Raw genomic sequence first — 9,837 nt, 5'->3', positions numbered from 1 at the left:
TAAATTTGCTATGCAGTTAGGAATATTACTCACGGTTTTTTCATCGTTCTGGTGATCGTAATGTGATTGACAGGAAGTGGGTGTTTCTGGGCGGAAACAGGCCGTTTTAGGGGCGTGTGGGAAAAAATGCTACCGTTTCTGGGAAAAACGCGGGAGTGGCTGGAGAAACGGAGGAGTGTCTGGGCGAACGCTGGGTGTGTTTGTGACGTCAAACCAGGAACGACAAGCACTGAACTGATCGCACTGGCAGAGTAAGTCTCGAGCTACTCAGAAACTGCACAGAGATGTCTTATCGCAATATTGCAAATCTTTCGTTCGCAATTTTAAGATGCTAAGATTCACTCCCAGTAGGCGGCAGCTTAGCGTGTGCAATGCTGCTAAAAGCAGCTTGCGAGCGAACAACTCGGAATGAGGGCCATGGGGGGTAATTCTGAGTTGATCGCAGCAGGATTTTTGTTAGCAGTTGGGCAAAACCATGTGCACTGCATTTACGAACAGATGATTTTTTATATAAATTTTAAAATGTTAGTAAATGTGTGTTTTTTTTTCAACCTGGAAGCCCAACATCGATTAAGATCGATCTTAAATAGACCCCTGGGTTTTAAGGATAACCATGGTTGAGTCCAATGGTTAATTCACATTGACCGAAGTTCTAATTAAGTCACCTGTGCTCAAGCATGATATCCTTAAAATCTGGATTGCAATGACAGCATTTTGGAACTATGCCTAAGGGTTTAATTTTTACATTTATCCACTGACAATAAATCTACCTACAATATCCCTGTAACTGTTATGATTACAGTATTTCACTAAATAATTTAATTTGCTGAACCTTCTGTAAAAAGAAATATTAAGCTGCTGTAATTCCCAGATGCAGCAAATTTGTTAGCTAGTGGGCAAAACCATGTGCACTGCAGGGTTGGGGGGGGGGCAGATATAACATTTGCAGAGAGATTTAGGTGGGTTATATTGTTTGTGTGCAGGGTAAATACTGGCTGTTTTGTTTTTACACTGCAATTTAGATTTCAGTTTGAACACACCGCACCAAAATCTAACTCTCCCTGCACATATTATACACCCCCCCCCCCCTGCAGTGTACATGGTTTTAGCTAATAAATTTGCTGCTGTGATCAGATCTGAGTTAAGCCCTATGTATTTGGCACTGGCAAAGGGTTAGAGGCCTTGCTGTAGAGCTCACACCTTTCTTATCATGCATTGTAATATTTCCTATGTCCTGATGTTGTGCTCTCTGCTCCATCCAAGTAAACAGCAATGTAGCATGGCTATCAAAGAGCGTGAAGATTGCAGATTTCCTGGGATTAATGCTAAGGAATGCTATTCCAGAGGCTGCTGCTTTAATTCAAGTGTCACTGGGGTTAAATGGTGTTTTTACCTTAAAAACACAGGTAGAGTATATAGTACAGTGGTAAAGTGGGAGCATGTAGTGCTATTGATTACAGATTTGATGGAGCTTAAACATGGATAAGGTCCATGGCTCTAAGAGTTTATCTTGTGTATCCTTTATTCTTAGTCATGGTCAGATAAGATTAGAAAATACCTTTTAAGTGGAAATTTCCTGTTAGCTGTTTTTCAGTTTGCTCAACTGTCTGATTAACTGGTCCTAAAATAGGACCAAAGGAGCTAAATTGCCCTGTGATCTAGCTAAATTGCCCCAGTTAAAAAAAAAAAAAAAACTAAGCTGCTGTAATTCCTGGATGTTTCCTTACTGCATCAACAGGAAGTGACAAGAAACAATGTAATGTGGAACCGTACAGCAGAAGGGATTGCGGCTACCCCACAATAAGTGCAGCGGAATGTAAGAAGAGGAATTGTTGCTTTGACTGCAGCATTCCCGGGGTTAACTGGTGTTTCTTCAAGTCACAAGGTATGGAGCTGCTGTATAGTTACTCGCAAGTCAGTAGTTGTATGATGCTCACACCTGTTAAACTGGATACACACAGAATGCCCTACACAGGGGGTGAAATGAGCGCCCCCCCTCCACCCCCCGTACGCTCAGCACACATCACGCTGTGCTGAGCGGGGGCAGAGATGTGTGCTGAGCAGTTCGCTCAGCACACATCTCTCCCCAAAATCGGGCCGTGAATACGGACCTTTAAACTGGATCCACACTTAGATTATCTGTCAAATTTTTTTTTTCTAGTTGAAACAAAATTATGCTAATATGTGGCAGCAAATGACAATTGACCATTTGCTCACAAACACTGGAAAACATCCAAAAATGGTCATTTAGATAAATTGGTTAAATCCATTTCATTTAGCTAATTTATCCAAACTACCTTTATTGTATCTCTGTGGGTGAATGATGTGTGGGTCAGTGTTGAGGGTGGTGGAAGAGATGGGTAATAGGCACAGCAGGGTGTGGACAGTCAAATAGTGTGCTTAGAGGTTCAGAGTCATTGTATGAGACTCTGGCAACAGTGACTTGATGAGTCTGGTGTCCATAGGGTGGGACGCATTAACCTTTTTATGCTATTGAAATAGTTCTCCTCCTGACCGACGCAGTTCCTTGCTCCGAGGTTGGTGTATTGTCCTGTTGCAGCGCCTCTCCACTGTGGTCACAGTGAGCTGTGTGGTGTTGCTGGCGCATGCCAATCTCCCCCCAACCTCCCTCTTGCATTTCAGACCTACGTACGCATGATGGGATCTTGTATGATATGCGCGTGTGCTGTAGAGATGAAAGTGGGGGTGAGGAGGCAGATCGTGAGATGGGGAAACTTTGTGGACTGTTAGCGAAGGGGAGCACTGGGCAGTCTGAGTTGCAAAGAGGGCAGCAGAAGAGGTTATTGCATGTGCACTGGTGACAGGTCCATCCTTGGTGGCCAGCCTCAGTGGTAAAGGGGTACATGAGCTAGTGTCCCTTGGCCAGCCATGTACCATGGCCACCTCCCTACCTCCTATATATTCTCCCTGATCTGTCACTTTGTTACGGTCTGCTGCTGGCACTGGTGTATCGTCCTGCAGATGCCGTCTCCGCCCATTGCTGTGACTTCCCCCAGAGTTAGCCACACAGAGTGACAGATCTGGGAAAATATATAGGAGATCATTACTTTCACTTGCAGCCTACCTTATTTTTTGCAGCCTAGCATGCTCCTGACCCCTTCTCTCACTAATACTTATACAACATTCATGAACTCATCTTAAGGTTTCTTTATTATTCAGTCACACTGTCTTGGATCCAAACCATTTCCTGTGGCATTGCAGTCAAACAATTGAGCTATTTACCCTTGCATAGAAAGGTATAATCTAAGATAGAGAATTCTATTTGGAGCTCACCTTGTACTTTGTGAAGAAATAATCAGCTTTGTGGCTGAGCAGATATATGGAGTGTGTGGCTGCACACTGCATTGATCTGCTGAGTTGCAATGCTAATAATTTTTTTTTTGCAAAGTACCAATAGCTTCATTGTGAAGGTGGAAAGAAGGGTGTTACGGCATGGAATGTACAAACTGCGAGACCCTGCTGGTAGCGCCTTTGTCTATTTAGTAGGAAGGGCACGTAACAGCCGGGGGGCAATGGAGGAAGCCCCTTTAGGGCTGGAGCCCGGCGGCAACTGACTCCGTTGTCTCTGGCAGTTCCGCCCCTGGACTAGAGGAATGGTCAAGAACATGGCAACATTTAATGCCAAAAAATGCAAAATCATACACGTCTCAAAAATGCAAAGGCTAACTATAATATTAAGGACATTATAATGGCAAGAGGAAAGCTATCTAAGTATTACTATTTCAGGTGAGCAATGTAACAAAGCAATAGGAAAGGCAAGTCAGATGCTTGTTTGCATAGGTTAAAGAACCAGTAGCAGAAAAAAGTAATACAGGTTGAGTATCCCATATCCAAATATTCCGAAATACGGAATATTCCGAAATACGGACTTTTTTGAGTGAGACTGAGATAGTGAAACCTTTGTGTTTTGATGGCTCAGTGTACACAAACTTTGTTTAATACTCAAAGTTATTAAAAATATTGTATTAAATGAACTTCAGACTGTGTGTATAAGGTGTATATGAAACATAAATGAATTCTGTGAATGTACACACACTTTGTTTAATGCACAAAGTTATAAAAAATATTGGCTAAAATGACCTTCAGGCTGTGTGTATAAGGTGTATATGAAACATAAATGCCTTCTGTGCTTAGATTTAGGTCCCATCACCATAATATCTCGTTATGGTATGCAATTATTCCAAAATACAGAAAAATCCGATATCCAAAATTCCTCTGGTCCCAAGCATTTTGGATAAGGGATACTCAACCTGTAATGCCACTGTATAGGTCCTTGGTACAGCCACATTTAGAATCCTGTGTTCAGTTCCAGAAGCCATATCTCCAGAAGGCTGTAAATACATTAGGGCAACTAAAATTGTGCATGGCCTACATCACAAAACTTACCTGGAAATACTAAAAAATGTTGATGTGTATAGTTTGGAGAAGGGAAGAGGGAACATACAGTAATAGAAACATTTAAATATATAGGGAGGAATGTAATAGGGTGTGAGAATCAGAAAGTGAGAGATTTTGTGTTTTTTCCTGTTGTTTTTTTTTTTTGTTTGTTTGATTGTTTGTTTTTAAAGTGGCAATCCTTTACATGGCAAAACCAGGTTGATATTTGCCATGTAAAGGATTGCCACCGTGGGCATGTGTAGAAGGGGCACTGCTACTGTTGGCATTATGTGTGTAAGCTGCACTGATATGGTGGTTATGTGTATAAAGGGCACTGCGACTGTGGGTATTATTATTATTATTATTATTATTATTATTACATGCGGTGTAATGACAATAAGATAGTGCTACTGTGTGGCGTATTTTGATTTGGGGTGCTATTGTGTGGCCATGCCCCTTCCTTGTGATACCACACCTTCTTTTTTTAAGGTTCGCACTGTCCCTTTATTAAGTATTGGAGAGAGGGCCCAAATTAATAGTTTGCAGGGAGGCGCCAAACACCCTAGCACTGGCCCTTTGGTAGGGGACAGGATTTGCTTCTGCTTGTGCACATATGTTATGATTGCCAGCCAACAGCACTGGTTTTGCCTATAACACTAACTATAAATATTTTGAATTGGTCCTGGACCACCAATCCAAGGCACCCCTGCAAGTGTCCTGAGGCACCCCAGGGTGCAGTTTGAGAACCACTGGTCTAGTGAGTACCCAGGATAATTATTGTAGCTGGTCTGCGGGTAACAGCTCTCAGATCCACTTCTAGAAAAAATGCAGCAATGTAATTTGAGTGACAAACTGCAGAGATGAACCCTTTCTGTGACTGCTGCACAGGGATCACACAAACTCTATTCATAGGGCTGACTTCACTTAGGGGAGATGTTCTCACCCCGCAAAGAAGTGCGAGTATATACCGCACTTACGGTACCATTGGATTTACAGATATTTTCTTGCAATACACTATGGGGGTCATTCTGAGTTGATTGCTCGCTAGCAGTTTTTAGCAGCCATGCAAACGCATTGTCGCTGCCCACTGGAGAGTGTATATTCACTTTGGAGAAGTGCGAATACTTGAGTAGCAGAGCGCCTGCAAAATCGTTTCAAAATAAGACCAGCACTGTAGTTACACTTCGTGTGCGTTGATTCTAACAACCGAGGGACGGCTTTTGATGTCACACACCCATCCAGCGAATGCCCAGCCACGTCTGCATTTCTTCTGCCACGCCTGCATTTTTCCAAGCACTCCCTGAAAACGGTCAGTTGACACCCAGAAACGCCCTCTTTCTGTCAATCTCCTTGTGGCCTGTTCTGTGATTGGAATAATCGCTAGAACTAGTGCAAAACCACAATGGACTTTGTACCCGTACGATGCGCATGCACATTACGGAGCATGCGCATGCACAGATTAGCCATTTTTTTTCAACTGATTGCTACGCAGCGAACAACGGCAGCAAGCGATCAACTCGGAATGACCCCCTATATACATAGAAACATGGATTTTTACTGCAGAAATTATGGTTAGTTTAGGGGTATCGGTTAGGGTCAACAGAGGTGTAGCTAGGGGTCCAAGCGCCCCTGGCAAAGTAAGGGACTGGCGCCCCCCCTTTCGATAAAGCATTGCAGTCCATTGGCGGTTACCATGTTGGAGCCACAGCAACTGACCCCCTCCCCCACACGCTGCCCTACATCATCGGCTGGGATTCACTGTTGGTGTGAAGCCACTGGGAACATTCTGGTAGCATTAGCAGCAGTCTGTGTCATAGATAGGGAAGGCAGAAGGTTAACTAGCTAATAGCAGTCTGTTGGCAGCAGAGGCTGGGCGGGGGGCTGAGAATGAGCCAACGCTGATCAGTGTCCAGTCTGCTCAGACAAAAATATTTTGTGATCAGGGCTGGTTCTAGACCAAAGGAGCCAATGGCAAAAATTTCCTTTGGCACCCCCCCCCCCCCCACACACACACACACACACACCAAAAAAGAACATATCCCAGTTTAACATAACGCTATGTGGTGCAAGGTGTGGAGCTGGTCACTTGTATCAGACCTCTGACATTTGCCTTTTCACCCATATTGCATACTTTTTCTTGCAGGTTGTGTCTTAATTCAAGAAGTGTTCTAAGTACTTCAGCTTAGTATCTTTACTGACCCCTCTTTACCCCACACTACATAACTGACCCCTCTATACCCTACACTACATCACTGACCTTTCTATAACCATCACTGCATTACTGACCCCTCTAGAGATGTGCACTTGAAATTTTTCGGGTTTTGTGTTTTGGTTTTGGGTTCGGTTCCGCGGCCGTGTTTTGGGTTCGACCGCGTTTTGGCAAAACCTCACCTAATTTTTTTTTTCGGATTCGGGTGTGTTTTGGATTCGGGTGTTTTTTTCAAAAAACACTAAAAAACAGCTTAAATCATAGAATTTTGGGGTCATTTTGATCCCAAAGTATTATTAACCTCAAAAACCATAATTTCCACTCATTTTCAGTCTATTCTGAACGCCTCACACCTCACAATATTATTTTTAGTCCTAAAATTTGCACCGAGGTCGCTGGATGACTAAGCTAAGCGACCCTAGTGGCCGACACAAACACCTGGCCCATCTAGGAGTGGCACTGCAGTGTCACGCAGGATGGCCCTTCCAAAAAACACTCCCCAAACAGCACATGACGCAAAGAAAAAAAGAGGCGCAATGAGGTAGCTGTGTGAGTAAGCTAAGCGACCCTAGCGGCCGACACAAACACCTGGCCCATCTAGGAGTGGCACCGCAGTGTCACGCAGGATGGCCCTTCCAAAAAACACTCCCCAAACAGCACATGACGCAAAGAAAAAAAGAGGCGCAATGAGGTAGCTGTGTGAGTAAGATAAGCGACCCTAGTGGCCAACACAAACACCTGGCCCATCTAGGAGTGGCACTGCAGTGTCACGCAGGATGGCCCTTCCAAAAAACACTCCCCAAACAGCACATGACGCAAAGAAAAAAAGAGGCGCAATGAGGTAGCTGTGTGAGTAAGATAAGCGACCCTAGTGGCCGACACAAACACCTGGCCCATCTAGGAGTGGCACTGCAGTGTCACGCAGGATGGCCCTTCAAAAAAATACTCCCCAAACAGCACATGACGCAAAGAAAAATGAAAGAAAAAAAGAGGTGGAAGATGGAATTGTCCTTGGGCCCTCCCACCCACCCTTATGTTGTACAAACAGGACATGCACACTTTAACCAACCCATCATTTCAGTGACAGGGTCTGCCACACGACTGTGACTGAAATGACGGGTTGGTTTGGACCCCCACCAAAAAAGAAGCAATTAATCTCTCCTTGCACAAACTGGCTCTACAGAGGCAAGATGTCCACCTCATCATCATCCTCCGATATATCACCGTGTACATCCCCCTCCTCACAGATTATCAATTCATCCCCACTGGAATCCACCATCTCAGCTCCCTGTGTACTTTGTGGAGGCAATTGCTGCTGGTCAATGTCTCCACGGAGGAATTGATTATAATTCATTTTAATGAACATCATCTTCTCCACATTTTCTGGAAGTAACCTCGTACGCCGATTGCTGACAAGGTGAGCGGCGGCACTAAACACTCTTTCGGAGTACACACTTGTGGGAGGGCAACTTAGGTAGAATAAAGCCAGTTTGTGCAAGGGCCTCCAAATTGCCTCTTTTTCCTGCCAGTATAAGTACGGACTGTCTGACGTGCCTACTTGGATGCGGTCACTCATATAATCCTCCACCATTCTTTCAATGGGGAGAGAATCATATGCAGTGCCAGTAGACGACATGTCCGACTCCGTAATCGTTGTCAGGTCCTTCAGTCCGGACCAGATGTCAGCATCAGCAGTCGCTCCAGACTGCCCTGCATCACCGCCAGCGGGTGGGCTCGGAATTCTGAGCCTTTTCCTCGCACCCCCAGTTGCGGGAGAATGTGAAGGAGGAGATGTTGACAGGTCGCGTTCCGCTTGACTTGACAATTTTCTCACCAGCAGGTCTTTGAACCCCAGCAGACTTGTGTGTGCCGGAAAGAGAGATCCAAGGTAGGTTTTAAATCTAGGATCGAGCACGGTGGCCAAAATGTAGTGCTCTGATTTCAACGGATTGACCACCCGTGAATCCTTGTTAAGCGAATTAAGGGCTCCATCCACAAGTCCCACATGCCTAGCGGAATCGCTCTGTGTTAGCTCCTCCTTCAATGTCTCCAGCTTCTTCTGCAAAAGCCTGATGAGGGGAATGACCTGACTCAGGCTGGCAGTGTCTGAACTGACTTCACGTGTGGCAAGTTCAAAGGGCAGCAGAACCTTGCACAACGTTGAAATCATTCTCCACTGCGCTTGAGACAGGTGCATTCCACCTCCTATATCGTGCTCAATTGTATAGGCTTGAATGGCCTTTTGCTGCTCCTCCAACCTCTGAAGCATATATAGGGTTGAATTCCACCTCGTTACCACTTCTTGCTTCAGATGATGACAGGGCAGGTTCAGGCATTTTTGGTGTTGCTCCAGTCTTCTGTACGTGGTGCCTGTACGCCGAAAGTGTCCCGCAATTCTTCTGGCCACCGACAGCATCTCTTGCACGCCCCTCTCGTTTTTTAAATAATTCTGCACCACCAAATTCAAGGTATGTGCAAAACATGGGACGTGCTGGAATTTGCCCATATTTAATGCACACACAATATTGCTGGCGTTGTCCGATGCCACAAATCCACAGGAGAGTCCAATTGGGGTAAGCCCTTCCGCGATGATCTTCCTCAGTTGCCGTAAGAGGTTTTCAGCTGTGTGCGTATTCTGGAAACCGGTGATACAAAGCGTAGCCTGCCTAGGAAAGAGTTGGCGTTTGCGAGATGCTGCTACTGGTGCCGCCGCTGCTGTTCTTGCGGCGGGAGTCCATACATCTACCCAGTGGGCTGTCACAGTCATATAGTCCTGACCCTGCCCTGCTCCACTTGTCCACATGTACGTGGTTAAGTGGACATTGGGTACAACTGCATTTTTTAGGACACTGGTGAGTCTTTTTCGGACGTCCGTGTACATTCTCGGTATCGCCTGCCTAGAGAAGTGGAACCTAGATGGTATTTGGTAACGGGGGCACACTACCTCAAGAAATTGTCTAGTTCCCTGTGAACTAACGGCGGATACCGGACGCACGTCTAACACCAACATAGTTGTCAAGGCCTCAGTTATCCGCTTTGCAACAGGATGACTGCTGTGATATTTCATCTTCCTCGCAAAGGACTGTTGGACAGTCAATTGCTTGGTGGAAGTAGTACAAGTGGGCTTACGACTTCCCCTCTGGGATGACCATCGACTCCCAGCAGCAACAACAGCAGCGCCAGCAGCAGTAGGCGTTACACGCAAGGATGCATCGGAGGAATCCCAGGCA

The sequence above is a fragment of the Pseudophryne corroboree genome, unplaced genomic scaffold, assembly GCF_028390025.1.
Source record: "Pseudophryne corroboree isolate aPseCor3 unplaced genomic scaffold, aPseCor3.hap2 scaffold_522, whole genome shotgun sequence".
Taxonomy (NCBI): Eukaryota; Metazoa; Chordata; class Amphibia; order Anura; family Myobatrachidae; genus Pseudophryne; species Pseudophryne corroboree.
This window is presented reverse-complemented; position numbering follows the sequence as displayed.